The following is a 19746-nucleotide window of genomic DNA, read 5'->3' on the forward strand; positions in this document are numbered from 1 at the left end:
CAACTGGAGTCAGTGTAGTACATCCAAGAGTGGAGTCATTGCATTACATACAGCAACTGGAGTCACTTCAGTACATCCAGCAACTGGAGTCACTGCAGTTCATCCATCAACTGGAGTCACTGCAGAACAGCCAGCAACTGGAGTCACTGCAGTACATCCAGCAACTGGAGGCACTGCAGCACATCCAGCAACTGGAGTCCTGGCAGTACATACAGCAAGAGGAGTCATTGCAGTACATCCAGCAACTGGAGTCATTGCAGCAGATCCAGCAACTGGAGTCACTGCAGTACATCCAGCAACTGGAGTCACTGCAGAACAGCGAGCAACAGGAGTCACTTCAGTACATCCAGCAACTGGAGTCATTGCAGTACATCCAGCAACAGGAGTCACTGCAGTACATCCAGCAACAGGAGTCACTGCAGAACAGCCAGCAACTGGAGTCACTGCAGTACATCCAGCAACTGGAGGCACTGCAGCACATCCAGCAACTGGAGTCATTGCAGTACATACAGCAACAAGAGTCAGTGCAGCACAACCAGCAACAGGAGTCAGTGCAGTACATACAGCAACTGGAGTCACTGCAGTACATCCAGCAACTGGAGTCAATGCAGAACATCCAGCAACTGGAGTCAATGCAGTACATCCAGCAGCTGGACACAATTCAGTACATCCAGTAACTGGAGTCAGAGCAATATATCCAAAAGTAGAGTCATTGCAGTACATCAAGCAACAGGAGTTGCTCTAGTACCTCCAGCAACTGGAGTCACTGTAGTACATTCAGCAACTGGAGTCATTGCAGGATATCCAGCAACTGAAGTCACTGCAGTACATCCAGCAACTTGAATCAATGGATAACCATGCTGCAACTGGAGTAAATGCAGTACATCCAGCAACTGGAGTCAATGCAGTACATCCACCAACTGGAGTCACTGCAGGACATTCAGCAACTGGAGTCACTGCAGTGCATCCAGCAACAGGAGTCAATGCAGTACATTCAGCAACTGGAGTCAATGCTGAACATCCAGCAACTGGAGTCAATGCAGTACGTCCAGCAACTGGAGTCAATGCAGTACATCCACCAACTGGAGTCACTGCAGGACATTCAGCAACTGGAGTTTCTAACAGTACATCCAGCAACTGAAGTCACTGCAGTACATCCAGCAACTGGAATCAATGAAGAACCATCCTGCACCTGGAGTAAATGCAGTACATCCAGCAACTGGAGTCAATGCAGTACATCCACCAACTGGAGTCACTGCAGAACAGCCAGCAACTGGAGTCACTGCAGTACATCCAGCAACTGGAGGCACTGCAGCACATCCAGCAACTGGAGTCATGGCAGTACATACAGCAAGAGGAGTCATTGCAGTACATCCAGCAACTGAAGTCATTGCAGCAGATCCAGCAACTGGTGTCACTGCAGTACATCCAGCAACTGGAGTCACTGCAGAACAGCGAGCAACAGGAGTCACTTCAGTACATCCAGCAACTGGAGTCATTGCAGTACATCCAGCAACAGGAGTCACTGCAGTACATCCAGCAACAGGAGTCACTGCAGAACAGCCAGCAACTGGAGTCACTGCAGTACATCCAGCAACTGGAGGCACTGCAGCACATCCAGCAACTGGAGTCATTGCAGTACATACAGCAACAAGAGTCAGTGCAGCACAACCAGCAACAGGAGTCAGTGCAGTACATACAGCAACTGGAGTCACTGCAGTACATCCAGCAACTGGAGTCACTGCAGGACATTCAGCAACTGGAGTCACTGCAGTGCATCCAGCAACAGGAGTCAATGCAGTACATTCAGCAACTGGAGTCAATGCTGAACATCCAGCAACTGGAGTCAATGCAGTAAGTCCAGCAACTGGAGTCAATGCAGTACATCCACCAACTGGAGTCACTGCAGGAAATTCAGCAACTGGAGTTTCTAACAGTACATCCAGCAACTGAAGTCACTGCAGTACATCCAGCAACTGGAATCAATGAAGAACCATCCTGCAACTGGAGTAAATGCAGTACATCCAGCAACTGGAGTCAATGCAGTACATCCACCAACTGGAGTCACTGCAGGACATTCAGCAACTGGAGTCACTGCAGTGCATCCAGCAACTGGAGTCAATGCAGTACATCCAGCAACTGGAGTCAATGCTGAACATCCAGCAACTGGAGTCAATGCAGTATATCCAGAAACTGGAGTCAATGCAGTACATCCAGCAACTGGAGTCACGGCAGGACATTCAGCAACTGGAGTCAATGCAGTACATCCAGCAACTGGAGTCAATGCAGAACATCCAGCAACTGGAGTCAATGCAGTACATCCAGCAGCTGGACACAATTCATTACATGCAGCAACTGGAGTCAGAGCAATACATCCAAAAGTAGAGTCGTTGTACTACATCAAGCAACAGGAGTCGCTGTAGTTCATCCAGCATCTAGAGTCACTGTAGTACATTCAGCAACTGGAGTCACTGCAATACATCCTGCAACTGGAGTCACTGAAGTACATCCAGCAACTGGAGTAATTGCAGGATATCCAGAAACTGGAGTCACTACAGTACCATCCAGCAACTGGAGTCACTAGCAGTACATCCAGCAACTGGAGTCAGTGTAGTACATCCAGCAACTGAAGTCATTGCAGCATATCCAGAAACTGGTGTCACTACAGTACCATCCAGCAACTGAAGTCACTAGCAGTACGTTCAGCAACTGAAGTCACTGCAGTACATCCAGCAACTGGAATCAATGGAGAACCATCCTACAACTGGAGTAAATGCAGTACATCCACCAACTGGAGTCACTGCAGGACATTCAGCAACTGGAGTCACTGCAGTGCATCCAGCAACAAGAGTCACTGCAGTATATCCGGCAACTGTAGTCAATGTAGAACATCCAGCAGCTGGAGTCACTGCAGTACATCCAGGAACTAGAGTCAGTGCAGTATATCCAAGAGAGGAGTCATTGCAGTAAATCCACCAACTGGAGTCACTGCAGGACATTCAGCAACAGGAGCCATTGCAGTACATCAAGCAACTGGATTCACTGCAGTAAATCAAGCAACTGGAGTCACTGCAGTACATCCAGCAACTGGAATCACTGTAGTACATAAAGCAATTGGAGTCACTGCAATACATCCTGCAAATGGAGTCACTGAAGTACATCCAGCAACTGGAGTCATTGCAGGATATCCAGAAACTGGAGTCACTACAGTACCATTCAGCAACTGGGGATTCTGCAGTACAATCAGAAACTGGAATCAATGGAGAAGCATCCAGAAACTGGAGTCATTGCAGTACATCCAGCAACTGGAGTCACTGCAATATATCCAGCAACTGGAGTCATCGCAGTACATCCAGCAACTGGAGTCACTGCAGTTCATCCATCAACTGGAGTCACTGCAGTACAACCAGCAACTGGACTCACTGCAGAACAGACAGCAACTGGAGACACCGCCATACATCCAGCAACTGGAGTCATTGCAGGATATCCAGAAACTGGAGTCACTACAGTACCATTCAGTAACTGGAGATACTGCAGTACATTCAGTAACTGGAATCAATGGAGAACCATCCAGCAACTGGAGTCATTGCAGTACATCCAGCAACTGGAGTCACTGCAGTGTATCCAGCAACTGGAGACACCGCAGTACATCCAGCAACTGGAGTCAGTGTAGTACATTCAAGAGTGGAGTCATTGCATTACATACAGCAACTGGAGTCACTTCAGTACATCCAGCAACTGGAGTCACTGCAGTTCATCCATCAACTGGAGTCACTGCAGTGCATCCAGCAACAGGAGTCACTGCAGTACATCCAGCAACTGGAGACACTGCAGAACAGACAGCAACTGGAGTCACTGCAGTACATCCAACAACAGGAGTCACTGCAGTACATCCAGCAACTGGAGTCAGTGTAGTACATCCAAGAGTGGAGTCATTGCATTAAATACAGCAACTGGAGTCACTTCAGTACATCCAGCAACTGGAGTCACTGCAGAACAGCCAGCAACTGGAGTCACTGCAGTACATCCAGCAACTGGAGGCACTGCAGCACATCCAGCAACTGGAGTCATGGCAGTACATACAGCAAGAGGAGTCATTGCAGTACATCCAGCAACTGGAGTCATTGCAGCAGATCCAGCAACTGGAGTCACTGCAGTACATCCAGCAACTGGAGTCACTGCAGAACAGCGAGCAACAGGAGTCACTTCAGTACATCCAGCAACTGGAGTCATTGCAGTACATCCAGCAACAGGAGTCACTGCAGTACATCCAGCAACAGGAGTCACTGCAGAACAGCCAGCAACTGGAGTCACTGCAGTACATCCAGCAACTGGAGGCACTGCAGCACATCCAGCAACTGGAGTCATTGCAGTACATACAGCAACAAGAGTCAGTGCAGCACAACCAGCAACAGGAGTCAGTGCAGTACATACAGCAACTGGAGTCACTGCAGTACATCCAGCAACTGGAGTCAATGCAGAACATCCAGCAACTGGAGTCAATGCAGTACATCCAGCAGCTGGACACAATTCAGTACATCCAGTAACTGGAGTCAGAGCAATATATCCAAAAGTAGAGTCATTGCAGTACATCAAGCAACAGGAGTTGCTCTAGTACCTCCAGCAACTGGAGTCACTGTAGTACATTCAGCAACTGGAGTCACTGCAATACATCCTGCAACTGGAGATACTGAAGTACATCCAGCAACTGGAGTCATTGCAGGACATCCAGAAACTGGAGTAACTAGCAGTACATCCAGCAACTGGAGTCAGTGCAGTACATCCAGCTACTGGAGTCATTGCAGGATATCCAGCAACTGAAGTCACTGCAGTACATCCAGCAACTTGAATCAATGGATAACCATGCTGCAACTGGAGTAAATGCAGTACATCCAGCAACTGGAGTCAATGCAGTACATCCACCAACTGGAGTCACTGCAGGACATTCAGCAACTGGAGTCACTGCAGTGCATCCAGCAACAGGAGTCAATGCAGTACATTCAGCAACTGGAGTCAATGCTGAACATCCAGCAACTGGAGTCAATGCAGTACGTCCAGCAACTGGAGTCAATGCAGTACATCCACCAACTGGAGTCACTGCAGGACATTCAGCAACTGGAGTTTCTAACAGTACATCCAGCAACTGAAGTCACTGCAGTACATCCAGCAACTGGAATCAATGAAGAACCATCCTGCAACTGGAGTAAATGCAGTACATCCAGCAACTGGAGTCAATGCAGTACATCCACCAACTGGAGTCACTGCAGGACATTCAGCAACTGGAGTCACTGCAGTGCATCCAGCAACTGGAGTCAATGCAGTACATCCAGCAACTGGAGTCAATGCTGAACATCCAGCAACTGGAGTCAATGCAGTACATCCAGCAACTGGAGTCACGGCAGGACATTCAGCAACTGGAGTCAATGCAGTACATCCAGCAACTGGAGTCAATGCAGAACATCCAGCAACTGGAGTCAATGCAGTACATCCAGCAGCTGGACACAATTCATTACATCCAGCAACTGGAGTCAGAGCAATACATCCAAAAGTAGAGTCGTTGTACTACATCAAGCAACAGGAGTCGCTGTAGTTCATCCAGCATCTAGAGTCACTGTAGTACATTCAGCAACTGGAGTCACTGCAATACATCCTGCAACTGGAGTCACTGAAGTACATCCAGCAACTGGAGTAATTGCAGGATATCCAGAAACTGGAGTCACTACAGTACCATCCAGCAACTGGAGTCACTAGCAGTACATCCAGCAACTGGAGTCAGTGTAGTACATCCAGCAACTGAAGTCATTGCAGCATATCCAGAAACTGGTGTCACTACAGTACCATCCAGCAACTGAAGTCACTAGCAGTACGTTCAGCAACTGAAGTCACTGCAGTACATCCAGCAACTGGAATCAATGGAGAACCATCCTACAACTGGAGTAAATGCAGTACATCCACCAACTGGAGTCACTACAGGACATTCAGCAACTGGAGTCACTGCAGTGCATCCAGCAACAAGAGTCACTGCAGTATTTCCGGCAACTGTAGTCAATGTAGAACATCCAGCAGCTGGAGTCACTGCAGTACATCCAGGAACTAGAGTCAGTGCAGTATATCCAAGAGAGGAGTCATTGCAGTAAATCCACCAACTGGAGTCACTGCAGGACATTCAGCAACAGGAGCCATTGCAGTACATCAAGCAACTGGATTCACTGCAGTAAATCAAGCAACTGGAGTCACTGCAGTACATCCAGCAACTGGAGTCACTGTAGTACATAAAGCAATTGGAGTCACTGCAATACATCCTGCAAATGGAGTCACTGAAGTACATCCAGCAACTGGAGTCATTGCAGGATATCCAGAAACTGGAGTCACTACAGTACCATTCAGCAACTGGGGATTCTGCAGTACAATCAGAAACTGGAATCAATGGAGAACCATCCAGAAACTGGAGTCATTGCAGTACATCCAGCAACTGGAGTCACTGCAATATATCCAGCAACTGGAGTCATCGCAGTACATCCAGCAACTGGAGTCACTGCAGTTCATCCATCAACTGGAGTCACTGCAGTACAACCAGCAACTGGACTCACTGCAGAACAGACAGCAACTGGAGACACCGCCATACATCCAGCAACTGGAGTCACTGCACAACAGCCAGCAACTGGAGTCACTGCAGTGCATCCACCAACTGGAGTCACTGCAGTATATCCACCAACTGGATTCACTGAGTTACATCCAGCAACAGGAGTCACTGCAGTACATCCAGCAACAGGAGTCACTGCAGAACAGCCAGCAACTGGAGTCAATGCAGTACATCCAGCAACTGAAGTCACTGCAGTATATCCAGCAACAATAGTCAGTGCAGCACAACCAGCAACAGGAGTCAGTGCAGTACATACAGCATCTGGAGTCACTGCAGTACATCAGGTAACTGGAGTCAATGCAGAACATCCAGCAACTGGAGTCAATGCAGTACATCCAGCAGCTGGACACAATTCAGTGTACATCCAGCAACTGGAGTCAGAGCAACACATCCAAAAGTAGATTCATTGCAGTACATTAAGCAACAGGAGTTGCTCTAGTACATCCATCAACTGGAGTCACTGTAGTACATTCAGCAACAGGAGTCACTGCAATACATCCTGCAACTGGAGTCATTGCAGGATATCCAGAAACTTTAGTCACTATAGTACCATCCAGCAATTGAAGTCACTGCAGTACATCCAGCAACTGGAATCAATGGAGAACCATCCTGCAACTGGATTCAATGCAGTATATCCAGCAACTGGAGTCAATGCAGTACATCCAGCAACTGGAGCCACTGCAGGACATTCAGCAACTGGAGTCACTGCATTGCATTCAGCAACTGGAGTCAATGCTGAACATCCAGCAACTGGAGTCAATGCTGAACATTCAGCAACTGGAGTCAATGCAGTACGTCCAGAAACTGGAGTCAATGCTGTACATCCACCAACTGGAGTCACTGCAGGACATTCAGCAACTGGAGTTTCTAACAGTACATCCAGCAACTGAAGTCACTGCAGTACATCCAGCAACTGGAATCAATGGAGAACCATCCTGCAACTGGAGTAAATGCAGTACATCCAGCTACTGGAGTCAATGCAGTACATCCACCAACTGGAGTCACTGCAGGACATTCAGCAACTGGAGTCACTGCAGTGCATCCAGCAACTGGAGTCAATGCAGGACATCCAGCAACTGGAGTCAATGCTGAACATCCAGCAACTGGAGTCAATGCAGTACATCCAGAAACTGGAGTCAACGCAGTACATACAGCAACTGGAGTCACGGCAGGACATTCAGCAACTGGAGTCAATGCAGTACATCCAGCAACTGGAGTCAATGCCGAACATCCAGCAACTGGAGTCAATGCAGTACATCCAGCAGCTGGACACAACTCATTACATCCAGCAACTGGAGTCAGAGCAATAAATCCAAAAGTAGAGTCGTTGCACTACATCAAGCAACAGGAGTCGCAGTAGTTCATCCAGCATCTAGAGTCACTGTAGTACATTCAGCAACTGGAGTCACTGCAATACATCCTGCAACTGGAGTCACTGAAGTACATCCAGCAACTGGAGTAATTGCAGGATATCCAGAAACTGGAGTCACTACAGTACCATTCAGTAACTGGAGATACTGCAGTACATTCAGTAACTGGAATCAATGGAGAACCATCCAGCAACTGGAGTCATTGGAGTACATCCAGCAACTGGAGTCACTGCAGTGTATCCAGCAACTGGAGACACCGCAGTACATCCAGCAACTGGAGTCAGTGTAGTACATTCAAGAGTGGAGTCATTGCATTACATACAGCAACTGGAGTCACTTCAGTACATCCAGCAACTGGAGTCACTGCAGTTCATCCATCAACTGGAGTCACTGCAGTGCATCCAGCAACAGGAGTCACTGCAGTACATCCAGCAACTGGAGACACTGCAGAACAGACAGCAACTGGAGTCACTGCAGTACATCCAACAACAGGAGTCACTGCAGTACATCCAGCAACTGGAGTCAGTGTAGTACATCCAAGAGTGGAGTCATTGCATTACATACAGCAACTGGAGTCACTTCAGTACATCCAGCAACTGGAGTCACTGCAGTTCATCCATCAACTGGAGTCACTGCAGAACAGCCAGCAACTGGAGTCACTGCAGTACATCCAGCAACTGGAGGCACTGCAGCACATCCAGCAACTGGAGTCATGGCAGTACATACAGCAAGAGGAGTCATTGCAGTACATCCAGCAACTGAAGTCATTGCAGCAGATCCAGCAACTGGAGTCACTGCAGTACATCCAGCAACTGGAGTCACTGCAGAACAGCGAGCAACAGGAGTCACTTCAGTACATCCAGCAACTGGAGTCATTGCAGTACATCCAGCAACAGGAGTCACTGCAGTACATCCAGCAACAGGAGTCACTGCAGAACAGCCAGCAACTGGAGTCACTGCAGTACATCCAGCAACTGGAGGCACTGCAGCACATCCAGCAACTGGAGTCATTGCAGTACATACAGCAACAAGAGTCAGTGCAGCACAACCAGCAACAGGAGTCAGTGCAGTACATACAGCAACTGGAGTCACTGCAGTACATCCAGCAACTGGAGTCAATGCAGAACATCCAGCAACTGGAGTCAATGCAGTACATCCAGCAGCTGGACACAATTCAGTACATCCAGTAACTGGAGTCAGAGCAATATATCCAAAAGTAGAGTCATTGCAGTACATCAAGCAACAGGAGTTGCTCTAGTACCTCCAGCAACTGGAGTCACTGTAGTACATTCAGCAACTGGAGTCACTGCAATACATCCTGCAACTGGAGATACTGAAGTACATCCAGCAACTGGAGTCATTGCAGGACATCCAGAAACTGGAGTAACTAGCAGTACATCCAGCAACTGGAGTCAGTGCAGTACATCCAGCTACTGGAGTCATTGCAGGATATCCAGCAACTGAAGTCACTGCAGTACATCCAGCAACTTGAATCAATGGATAACCATGCTGCAACTGGAGTAAATGCAGTACATCCAGCAACTGGAGTCAATGCAGTACATCCACCAACTGGAGTCACTGCAGGACATTCAGCAACTGGAGTCACTGCAGTGCATCCAGCAACAGGAGTCAATGCAGTACATTCAGCAACTGGAGTCAATGCTGAACATCCAGCAACTGGAGTCAATGCAGTACGTCCAGCAACTGGAGTCAATGCAGTACATCCACCAACTGGAGTCACTGCAGGACATTCAGCAACTGGAGTTTCTAACAGTACATCCAGCAACTGAAGTCACTGCAGTACATCCAGCAACTGGAATCAATGAAGAACCATCCTGCAACTGGAGTAAATGCAGTACATCCAGCAACTGGAGTCAATGCAGTACATCCACCAACTGGAGTCACTGCAGGACATTCAGCAACTGGAGTCACTGCAGTGCATCCAGCAACTGGAGTCAATGCAGTACATCCAGCAACTGGAGTCAATGCTGAACATCCAGCAACTGGAGTCAATGCAGTACATCCAGAAACTGGAGTCAATGCAGTACATCCAGCAACTGGAGTCACGGCAGGACATTCAGCAACTGGAGTCAATGCAGTACATCCAGCAACTGGAGTCAATGCAGAACATCCAGCAACTGGAGTCAATGCAGTACATCCAGCAGCTGGACACAATTCATTACATCCAGCAACTGGAGTCAGAGCAATACATCCAAAAGTAGAGTCGTTGTACTACATCAAGCAACAGGAGTCGCTGTAGTTCATCCAGCATCTAGAGTCACTGTAGTACATTCAGCAACTGGAGTCACTGCAATACATCCTGCAACTGGAGTCACTGAAGTACATCCAGCAACTGGAGTAATTGCAGGATATCCAGAAACTGGAGTCACTACAGTACCATCCAGCAACTGGAGTCACTAGCAGTACATCCAGCAACTGGAGTCAGTGTAGTACATCCAGCAACTGAAGTCATTGCAGCATATCCAGAAACTGGTGTCACTACAGTACCATCCAGCAACTGAAGTCACTAGCAGTACGTTCAGCAACTGAAGTCACTGCAGTACATCCAGCAACTGGAATCAATGGAGAACCATCCTACAACTGGAGTAAATGCAGTACATCCACCAACTGGAGTCACTGCAGGACATTCAGCAACTGGAGTCACTGCAGTGCATCCAGCAACAAGAGTCACTGCAGTATATCCGGCAACTGTAGTCAATGTAGAACATCCAGCAGCTGGAGTCACTGCAGTACATCCAGGAACTAGAGTCAGTGCAGTATATCCAAGAGAGGAGTCATTGCAGTAAATCCACCAACTGGAGTCACTGCAGGACATTCAGCAACAGGAGCCATTGCAGTACATCAAGCAACTGGATTCACTGCAGTAAATCAAGCAACTGGAGTCACTGCAGTACATCCAGCAACTGGAGTCACTGTAGTACATAAAGCAATTGGAGTCACTGCAATACATCCTGCAAATGGAGTCACTGAAGTACATCCAGCAACTGGAGTCATTGCAGGATATCCAGAAACTGGAGTCACTACAGTACCATTCAGCAACTGGGGATTCTGCAGTACAATCAGAAACTGGAATCAATGGAGAACCATCCAGAAACTGGAGTCATTGCAGTACATCCAGCAACTGGAGTCACTGCAATATATCCAGCAACTGGAGTCATCGCAGTACATCCAGCAACTGGAGTCACTGCAGTTCATCCATCAACTGGAGTCACTGCAGTACAACCAGCAACTGGACTCACTGCAGAACAGACAGCAACTGGAGACACCGCCATACATCCAGCAACTGGAGTCACTGCACAACAGCCAGCAACTGGAGTCACTGCAGTGCATCCACCAACTGGAGTCACTGCAGTATATCCACCAACTGGATTCACTGAGTTACATCCAGCAACAGGAGTCACTGCAGTACATCCAGCAACAGGAGTCACTGCAGAACAGCCAGCAACTGGAGTCAATGCAGTACATCCAGCAACTGAAGTCACTGCAGTATATCCAGCAACAATAGTCAGTGCAGCACAACCAGCAACAGGAGTCAGTGCAGTACATACAGCATCTGGAGTCACTGCAGTACATCAGGTAACTGGAGTCAATGCAGAACATCCAGCAACTGGAGTCAATGCAGTACATCCAGCAGCTGGACACAATTCAGTGTACATCCAGCAACTGGAGTCAGAGCAACACATCCAAAAGTAGATTCATTGCAGTACATTAAGCAACAGGAGTTGCTCTAGTACATCCATCAACTGGAGTCACTGTAGTACATTCAGCAACAGGAGTCACTGCAATACATCCTGCAACTGGAGTCATTGCAGGATATCCAGAAACTTTAGTCACTATAGTACCATCCAGCAATTGAAGTCACTGCAGTACATCCAGCAACTGGAATCAATGGAGAACCATCCTGCAACTGGATTCAATGCAGTATATCCAGCAACTGGAGTCAATGCAGTACATCCAGCAACTGGAGCCACTGCAGGACATTCAGCAACTGGAGTCACTGCATTGCATTCAGCAACTGGAGTCAATGCTGAACATCCAGCAACTGGAGTCAATGCTGAACATTCAGCAACTGGAGTCAATGCAGTACGTCCAGAAACTGGAGTCAATGCTGTACATCCACCAACTGGAGTCACTGCAGGACATTCAGCAACTGGAGTTTCTAACAGTACATCCAGCAACTGAAGTCACTGCAGTACATCCAGCAACTGGAATCAATGGAGAACCATCCTGCAACTGGAGTAAATGCAGTACATCCAGCTACTGGAGTCAATGCAGTACATCCACCAACTGGAGTCACTGCAGGACATTCAGCAACTGGAGTCACTGCAGTGCATCCAGCAACTGGAGTCAATGCAGGACATCCAGCAACTGGAGTCAATGCTGAACATCCAGCAACTGGAGTCAATGCAGTACATCCAGAAACTGGAGTCAACGCAGTACATACAGCAACTGGAGTCACGGCAGGACATTCAGCAACTGGAGTCAATGCAGTACATCCAGCAACTGGAGTCAATGCCGAACATCCAGCAACTGGAGTCAATGCAGTACATCCAGCAGCTGGACACAACTCATTACATCCAGCAACTGGAGTCAGAGCAATAAATCCAAAAGTAGAGTCGTTGCACTACATCAAGCAACAGGAGTCGCAGTAGTTCATCCAGCATCTAGAGTCACTGTAGTACATTCAGCAACTGGAGTCACTGCAATACATCCTGCAACTGGAGTCACTGAAGTACATCCAGCAACTGGAGTAATTGCAGGATATCCAGAAACTGGAGTCACTACAGTACCATTCAGTAACTGGAGATACTGCAGTACATTCAGTAACTGGAATCAATGCTGAACATCCAGCAACTGGAGTCAATGCAGTACGTCCAGCAACTGGAGTCAATGCAGTACATCCACCAACTGGAGTCACTGCAGGACATTCAGCAACTGGAGTTTCTAACAGTACATCCAGCAACTGAAGTCACTGCAGTACATCCAGCAACTGGAATCAATGAAGAACCATCCTGCACCTGGAGTAAATGCAGTACATCCAGCAACTGGAGTCAATGCAGTACATCCACCAACTGGAGTCACCGCAGTACATCCAGCAACTGGAGTCAGTGTAGTACATTCAAGAGTGGAGTCATTGCATTACATACAGCAACTGGAGTCACTTCAGTACATCCAGCAACTGGAGTCACTGCAGTTCATCCATCAACTGGAGTCACTGCAGTGCATCCAGCAACAGGAGTCACTGCAGTACATCCAGCAACTGGAGACACTGCAGAACAGACAGCAACTGGAGTCACTGCAGTACATCCAACAACAGGAGTCACTGCAGTACATCCAGCAACTGGAGTCAGTGTAGTACATCCAAGAGTGGAGTCATTGCATTACATACAGCAACTGGAGTCACTTCAGTACATCCAGCAACTGGAGTCACTGCAGTTCATCCATCAACTGGAGTCACTGCAGAACAGCCAGCAACTGGAGTCACTGCAGTACATCCAGCAACTGGAGGCACTGCAGCACATCCAGCAACTGGAGTCATGGCAGTACATACAGCAAGAGGAGTCATTGCAGTACATCCAGCAACTGGAGTCATTGCAGCAGATCCAGCAACTGGAGTCACTGCAGTACATCCAGCAACTGGAGTCACTGCAGAACAGCGAGCAACAGGAGTCACTTCAGTACATCCAGCAACTGGAGTCATTGCAGTACATCCAGCAACAGGAGTCACTGCAGTACATCCAGCAACAGGAGTCACTGCAGAACAGCCAGCAACTGGAGTCATTGCAGTACATCCAGCAACTGGAGGCACTGCAGCACATCCAGCAACTGGAGTCATTGCAGTACATACAGCAACAAGAGTCAGTGCAGCACAACCAGCAACAGGAGTCAGTGCAGTACATACAGCAACTGGAGTCACTGCAGTACATCCAGCAACTGGAGTCAATGCAGAACATCCAGCAACTGGAGTCAATGCAGTACATCCAGCAGCTGGACACAATTCAGTACATCCAGTAACTGGAGTCAGAGCAATATATCCAAAAGTAGAGTCATTGCAGTACATCAAGCAACAGGAGTTGCTCTAGTACCTCCAGCAACTGGAGTCACTGTAGTACATTCAGCAACTGGAGTCATTGCAGGATATCCAGCAACTGAAGTCACTGCAGTACATCCAGCAACTTGAATCAATGGATAACCATGCTGCAACTGGAGTAAATGCAGTACATCCAGCAACTGGAGTCAATGCAGTACATCCACCAACTGGAGTCACTGCAGGACATTCAGCAACTGGAGTCACTGCAGTGCATCCAGCAACAGGAGTCAATGCAGTACATTCAGCAACTGGAGTCAATGCTGAACATCCAGCAACTGGAGTCAATGCAGTACGTCCAGCAACTGGAGTCAATGCAGTACATCCACCAACTGGAGTCACTGCAGGACATTCAGCAACTGGAGTTTCTAACAGTACATCCAGCAACTGAAGTCACTGCAGTACATCCAGCAACTGGAATCAATGAAGAACCATCCTGCACCTGGAGTAAATGCAGTACATCCAGCAACTGGAGTCAATGCAGTACATCCACCAACTGGAGTCACTGCAGAACAGCCAGCAACTGGAGTCACTGCAGTACATCCAGCAACTGGAGGCACTGCAGCACATCCAGCAACTGGAGTCATGGCAGTACATACAGCAAGAGGAGTCATTGCAGTACATCCAGCAACTGAAGTCATTGCAGCAGATCCAGCAACTGGAGTCACTGCAGTACATCCAGCAACTGGAGTCACTGCAGAACAGCGAGCAACAGGAGTCACTTCAGTACATCCAGCAACTGGAGTCATTGCAGTACATCCAGCAACAGGAGTCACTGCAGTACATCCAGCAACAGGAGTCACTGCAGAACAGCCAGCAACTGGAGTCACTGCAGTACATCCAGCAACTGGAGGCACTGCAGCACATCCAGCAACTGGAGTCATTGCAGTACATACAGCAACAAGAGTCAGTGCAGCACAACCAGCAACAGGAGTCAGTGCAGTACATACAGCAACTGGAGTCACTGCAGTACATCCAGCAACTGGAGTCAATGCAGAACATCCAGCAACTGGAGTCAATGCAGTACATCCAGCAGCTGGACACAATTCAGTACATCCAGTAACTGGAGTCAGAGCAATATATCCAAAAGTAGAGTCATTGCAGTACATCAAGCAACAGGAGTTGCTCTAGTACCTCCAGCAACTGGAGTCACTGTAGTACATTCAGCAACTGGAGTCATTGCAGGATATCCAGCAACTGAAGTCACTGCAGTACATCCAGCAACTTGAATCAATGGATAACCATGCTGCAACTGGAGTAAATGCAGTACATCCAGCAACTGGAGTCAATGCAGTACATCCACCAACTGGAGTCACTGCAGGACATTCAGCAACTGGAGTCACTGCAGTGCATCCAGCAACAGGAGTCAATGCAGTACATTCAGCAACTGGAGTCAATGCTGAACATCCAGCAACTGGAGTCAATGCAGTACGTCCAGCAACTGGAGTCAATGCAGTACATCCACCAACTGGAGTCACTGCAGGACATTCAGCAACTGGAGTTTCTAACAGTACATCCAGCAACTGAAGTCACTGCAGTACATCCAGCAACTGGAATCAATGAAGAACCATCCTGCACCTGGAGTAAATGCAGTACATCCAGCAACTGGAGTCAATGCAGTACATCCACCAACTGGAGTCACTGCAGGACATTCAGCAACTGGAGTCACTGCAGTGCATCCAGCAACTGGAGTCAATGCAGTACATCCAGCAACTGGAGTCAATGCTGAACATCCAGCAACTGGAGTCAATGCAGTACATCCAGAAACTGGAGTCAATGCAGTACATCCAGCAACTGGAGTCACGGCAGGACATTCAGCAACTGGAGTCAATGCAGTACATCCAGCAACTGGAGTCAATGCAGAACATCCAGCAACTGGAGTCAATGCAGTACATCCAGCAGCTGGACACAATTCATTACATCCAGCAACTGGAGTCAGAGCAATACATCCAAAAGTAGAGTCGTTGTACTACATCAAGCAACAGGAGTCACTGTAGTACATTCAGCAACTGGAGTCACTGCAATACATCCTGCAACTGGAGTCACTGAAGTACATCCAGCAACTGGAGTAATTGCAGGATATCCAGAAACTGGAGTCACTACAGTACCATCCAGCAACTGGAGTCACTAGCAGTACATCCAGCAACTGGAGTCAGTGTAGTACATCCAGCAACTGAAGTCATTGCAGCATATCCAGAAACTGGTGTCACTACAGTACCATCCAGCAACTGAAGTCACTAGCAGTACGTTCAGCAACTGAAGTCACTGCAGTACATCCAGCAACTGGAATCAATGGAGAACCATCCTACAACTGGAGTAAATGCAGTACATCCACCAACTGGAGTCACTGCAGGACATTCAGCAACTGGAGTCACTGCAGTGCATCCAGCAACAAGAGTCACTGCAGTATATCCGGCAACTGTAGTCAATGTAGAACATCCAGCAGCTGGAGTCACTGCAGTACATCCAGGAACTAGAGTCAGTGCAGTATATCCAAGAGAGGAGTCATTGCAGTAAATCCACCAACTGGAGTCACTGCAGGACATTCAGCAACAGGAGCCATTGCAGTACATCAAGCAACTGGATTCACTGCAGTAAATCAAGCAACTGGAGTCACTGCAGTACATCCAGCAACTGGAGTCACTGTAGTACATAAAGCAATTGGAGTCACTGCAATACATCCTGCAAATGGAGTCACTGAAGTACATCCAGCAACTGGAGTCATTGCAGGATATCCAGAAACTGGAGTCACTACAGTACCATTCAGCAACTGGGGATTCTGCAGTACAATCAGAAACTGGAATCAATGGAGAAGCATCCAGAAACTGGAGTCATTGCAGTACATCCAGCAACTGGAGTCACTGCAATATATCCAGCAACTGGAGTCATCGCAGTACATCCAGCAACTGGAGTCACTGCAGTTCATCCATCAACTGGAGTCACTGCAGTACAACCAGCAACTGGACTCACTGCAGAACAGACAGCAACTGGAGACACCGCCATACATCCAGCAACTGGAGTCACTGCACAACAGCCAGCAACTGGAGTCACTGCAGTGCATCCACCAACTGGAGTCACTGCAGTATATCCACCAACTGGATTCACTGAGTTACATCCAGCAACAGGAGTCACTGCAGTACATCCAGCAACAGGAGTCACTGCAGAACAGCCAGCAACTGGAGTCAATGCAGTACATCCAGCAACTGAAGTCACTGCAGTATATCCAGCAACAATAGTCAGTGCAGCACAACCAGCAACAGGAGTCAGTGCAGTACATACAGCATCTGGAGTCACTGCAGTACATCAGGTAACTGGAGTCAATGCAGAACATCCAGCAACTGGAGTCAATGCAGTACATCCAGCAGCTGAACACAATTCAGTGTACATCCAGCAACTGGAGTCAGAGCAACACATCCAAAAGTAGATTCATTGCAGTACATTAAGCAACAGGAGTTGCTCTAGTACATCCATCAACTGGAGTCACTGTAGTACATTCAGCAACAGGAGTCACTGCAATACATCCTGCAACTGGAGTCATTGCAGGATATCCAGAAACTTTAGTCACTATAGTACCATCCAGCAATTGAAGTCACTGCAGTACATCCAGCAACTGGAATCAATGGAGAACCATCCTGCAACTGGATTAAATGCTGTATATCCAGCAACTGGAGTCAATGCAGTACATCCAGCAACTGGAGCCACTGCAGGACATTCAGCAACTGGAGTCACTGCATTGCATTCAGCAACTGGAGTCAATGCTGAACATCCAGCAACTGGAGTCAATGCTGAACATTCAGCAACTGGAGTCAATGCAGTACGTCCAGAAACTGGAGTCAATGCTGTACATCCACCAACTGGAGTCACTGCAGGACATTCAGCAACTGGAGTTTCTAACAGTACATCCAGCAACTGAAGTCACTGCAGTACATCCAGCAACTGGAATCAATGGAGAACCATCCTGCAACTGGAGTAAATGCAGTACATCCAGCTACTGGAGTCAATGCAGTACATCCACCAACTGGAGTCACTGCAGGACATTCAGCAACTGGAGTCACTGCAGTGCATCCAGCAACTGGAGTCAATGCAGGACATCCAGCAACTGGAGTCAATGCTGAACATCCAGCAACTGGAGTCAATGCAGTACATCCAGAAACTGGAGTCAACGCAGTACATACAGCAACTGGAGTCACGGCAGGACATTCAGCAACTGGAGTCAATGCAGTACATCCAGCAACTGGAGTCAATGCCGAACATCCAGCAACTGGAGTCAATGCAGTACATCCAGCAGCTGGACACAACTCATTACATCCAGCAACTGGAGTCAGAGCAATAAATCCAAAAGTAGAGTCGTTGCACTACATCAAGCAACAGGAGTCGCAGTAGTTCATCCAGCATCTAGAGTCACTGTAGTACATTCAGCAACTGGAGTCACTGCAATACATCCTGCAACTGGAGTCACTGAAGTACATCCAGCAACTGGAGTAATTGCAGGATATCCAGAAACTGGAGTCACTACAGTACCATTCAGTAACTGGAGATACTGCAGTACATTCAGTAACTGGAATCAATGCTGAACATCCAGCAACTGGAGTCAATGCAGTACGTCCAGCAACTGGAGTCAATGCAGTACATCCACCAACTGGAGTCACTGCAGGACATTCAGCAACTGGAGTTTCTAACAGTACATCCAGCAACTGAAGTCACTGCAGTACATCCAGCAACTGGAATCAATGAAGAACCATCCTGCACCTGGAGTAAATGCAGTACATCCAGCAACTGGAGTCAATGCAGTACATCCACCAACTGGAGTCACCGCAGTACATCCAGCAACTGGAGTCAGTGTAGTACATTCAAGAGTGGAGTCATTGCATTACATACAGCAACTGGAGTCACTTCAGTACATCCAGCAACTGGAGTCACTGCAGTTCATCCATCAACTGGAGTCACTGCAGTGCATCCAGCAACAGGAGTCACTGCAGTACATCCAGCAACAGGAGTCACTGCAGAACAGCCAGCAACTGGAGTCACTGCAGTACATCCAGCAACTGGAGGCACTGCAGCACATCCAGCAACTGGAGTCATTGCAGTACATACAGCAACAAGAGTCAGTGCAGCACAACCAGCAACAGGAGTCAGTGCAGTACATACAGCAACTGGAGTCACTGCAGTACATCCAGCAACTGGAGTCAATGCAGAACATCCAGCAACTGGAGTCAATGCAGTACATCCAGCAGCTGGACACAATTCAGTACATCCAGTAACTGGAGTCAGAGCAATATATCCAAAAGTAGAGTCATTGCAGTACATCAAGCAACAGGAGTTGCTCTAGTACCTCCAGCAACTGGAGTCACTGTAGTACATTCAGCAACTGGAGTCATTGCAGGATATCCAGCAACTGAAGTCACTGCAGTACATCCAGCAACTTGAATCAATGGATAACCATGCTGCAACTGGAGTAAATGCAGTACATCCAGCAACTGGAGTCAATGCAGTACATCCACCAACTGGAGTCACTGCAGGACATTCAGCAACTGGAGTCACTGCAGTGCATCCAGCAACAGGAGTCAATGCAGTACATTCAGCAACTGGAGTCAATGCTGAACATCCAGCAACTGGAGTCAATG

The sequence above is a fragment of the Carcharodon carcharias genome, chromosome 12, assembly GCF_017639515.1.
Source record: "Carcharodon carcharias isolate sCarCar2 chromosome 12, sCarCar2.pri, whole genome shotgun sequence".
Taxonomy (NCBI): Eukaryota; Metazoa; Chordata; class Chondrichthyes; order Lamniformes; family Lamnidae; genus Carcharodon; species Carcharodon carcharias.